Source organism: Protopterus annectens, chromosome 7.part1 (genome assembly GCF_019279795.1).
Source record: "Protopterus annectens isolate FY-2018-M chromosome 7.part1, PAN1.0, whole genome shotgun sequence".
Classification (NCBI taxonomy): Eukaryota; Metazoa; Chordata; order Ceratodontiformes; family Protopteridae; genus Protopterus; species Protopterus annectens.
This window is the reverse complement of record NC_056740.1, coordinates 492,664,227-492,667,535: the sequence shown is the minus strand read 5'-3', so window position 1 is coordinate 492,667,535 and position 3,309 is coordinate 492,664,227.

Below are 3,309 nucleotides of genomic sequence, written 5' to 3'. Positions count from 1 at the left end.
ACCTCCCCTCACCAAAGGCAGCCCTGGGCTGTAATGACAATTATGACTGCTGGGCTGGGACTGGTGTCCTCTTGGGTGACCTAACTGGTACCAGAGGTGGGGAATCTGTGCAATGCTCAAGCTCCTTTGTCTGTATACAAAAAGGCTTCTTCTTGTCGGGGGTCTGGAAAAAAAATCAGAAGGGCATGAAGGGGGTTCAAATAAGTTGTTTATAGAGGAAAGGACTCGTGCTTCAACAGGTTAGGCACCACAGTTCTGGGAGGACTAGCCAACTAAAATATACTGCAGAATAGGACACCTGTAATGTTCTGCCTATCTCAATTACCTAGAGAATCCATTCTATCACATCTAACATCAGTCATGACCAGTCAGCATACCTTTTTGTGATGTAAAAAGGAATTTGCTGGAAGCCTTTTATAACTTACTGCATACATGGAGCTCTTCCAAGGATGACATAAGGGGATAAGGTTAAAAAGTATAAGGAGCGAGTGGGATAATTCTGGAAGCCTTTCATGTTTCCTGACTATCTATTATCTTTCATGGGGTTTGCATTACTGCTGTTGTCATCTTCTACGAACGGGACATTCAAACACACGAACCTGCCTGGCATGCCTCGAAAGCCAACTGAAAGTGCTATTTTATTTTTTGCTGCTACATCAAGTAATATTTCTGCTAGCTCTTTATGTAAGGGGTCTTTATGCAAGTGCATTCATTAATTCAGCCTTACCTTAATCTGAACCTCTCAGTTACCCTGGCACATGAAACATGCATGCAACCAAACAACGAGTTTGGTAGCTTATTGCTAATAAACATAAAGGGACATTCTTCTTCCTAGCAAGTCATCGATCACCGTTCTGTACCTGTGGGTAACTCTACCGCAACAAGAAGTGCTCAATAAATTTTAAATGCCACTCCAGACAGATAATTATATGCCATAATGTTCTATCTTTGCACAAAATATTAGTCTATGAGAAAAACATGGCTGGGTATCTACAGTTCTATGGAAATGTTAATACCTTGTTTCATAAAATGGAATAACCAACTATATCCAAAACATCTAATGCACTGAATATAATCAAAGTTCACAATAAAAAATGGAAGAAATTAATGGATTTTCTAATCATTTTAAATAGAAGGAACGGTAAATGCTTTCCCTCAATCACATTTTTGTGCTGCAGGTCACTGTCTGATCTCTCTACACAGAACACACACTCCTGTAAATAAAGGTGCTGCTGAATTAGGAGGCCTTACATCAGTGGTTTAGTGGTGGGGAAGGATAAACAGATCAGCATAAGAATTGAGTGCACTCCCACTATATACCATCAAAGCTGACACACACACAACGGTGATATCCTAAGACAACAGCAGATGGGATAAAGGTATCTTAATATTTAAATCCTTTCCCCATTCCTAGGGGTACCATGCAGCTTGTGCACTGACTGTAAACTGTCCAGTGCTTGATCGATTTGTGGGGGGGCTGACCCCCCCCCCCCAACAGTAACTTGCGAATACCAGAAGTATTGCTGGGTAGACTCTCTGGCCGCGGAACTGCATCTGTTCTGGATACTCCTTAATGAAAACCTTCATTAGGCAAGTGTGGAGAAATGAATGCCAATGTCTTTGGGAAGGATATCGACTAAGGTGGGTTAGTCTTACTTTATCGTAGTGTAGGTGGTCAAATAAAGGCCAAAAGGCGAGTCTGCTAAAGACACTGAAGAAAACGTCTATTTTTCCTTATGCTAATTTTTTTTTTTTTTCTTTTTTATTATTTTACTCCGTTATCCTTAATGTTTGCTCAAGAAGACTAAGAGAAACAGGAGATTGAGGAGTAGCATGTCTTTCCAAATACCAACACATCTGACTTGGAAGGTTAATGGAAAACACAAACCGTATTCAAAGCTGGCCTGGGATTAATGAACATGGCAGGACACAAACCGTATTTCAAAGCTGGCCTGGGATTAATGAACATGGCAGGGCACAAACAGTATTCAAAGCTGGACAGGGATTAATGAACATGGCAGGGCACAAACCGTATTCAAAGCTGGCCTGGGATTAATGAACATGGCAGGGCACAAACCGTATTCAATGCTGGCCTGGGATTAATGAACATGGCAGGGCACAAACGGCATTCAAAGCTGGCCTGGGATTAATGAACATGGCAGGGCACAAACCGTATTCAATGCTGGCCTGGGATTAATGAACATGGCAGGGCACAAACAGCATTCAAAGCTGGCCTGGGATTAATAAACATGGCAGGGCACAAACCGTATTCAAAGCTGGCCTGGGATTAATGAACATGGCAGGGCACAAACTGTATTCAAAGCTGGCCTGGGATTAATGAACATGGCAGGGCACAAACCGTATTCAAAGCTGGCCTGGGATTAATGAACATGGCAGGGCACAAACCGTATTCAAAGCTGGCCTGGGATTAATAAACATGGCAGGGCACAAACGGTATTCAAAGCTGGCCTGGGATTAATGAACATGGCAGGGCACAAACCGTATTCAAAGCTGGCATGGGATTAATGAGCATGGCAGGGCACAAACCGTATTCAAAGCTGGCCTGGGATTAATGAACATGGCAGGGCACAAACCGTATTCAAAGCTGGCCTGGGATTAATGAACATGGCAGGGCACAAACCGTATTCAAAGCTGGCATGGGATTAATGAACATGGAAGGGCACAAACCGTATTCAAAGCTGGCCTGGGATTAATGAACATGGCAGGGCACAAACCGTATTCAAAGCTGGCCTATGATTAATGAACATGGCAGGGCACAAACAGTATTCAAAGCTGGACAGGGATTAATGAACATGGCAGGGCACAAACGGTATTCAAAGCTGGACAGGGATTAATGAACATGGTATGACTGGTCACTACTGGTCAACACTCCAGTAACTAAGCAGAACTGAAAAGAAAGAGGATGTCCTTTAACTGACACATGCCTGTAAGCACCCTAACATCAGCTCAGATATGCCCTTCCACATGTGGATGAACAGCAAGTGAAACTACTCACATGCTCAGTGGGGGTGCAAGTTAACCACACTTGCTGAAGTTAGACCCTTTGGTTACACAGATGAACGTCTCTGCAGAATTTCCACATGGTACATGGTAAGCAACACACGACTCAACAACACACCCACGTTGGAGGGGTGTGTAGCACAGCAGCAAAAGGCTACCCAGAAATGCCACTGAACAACAAGATAAGAATGTCAGCTTGTTTAAAATACAAGGCCATTTACAAAGCGAGTCAAAAAGATAAAAGCACACTATAAGACAGTAATAGCTCAGGTGCAAACATTAAAGTAA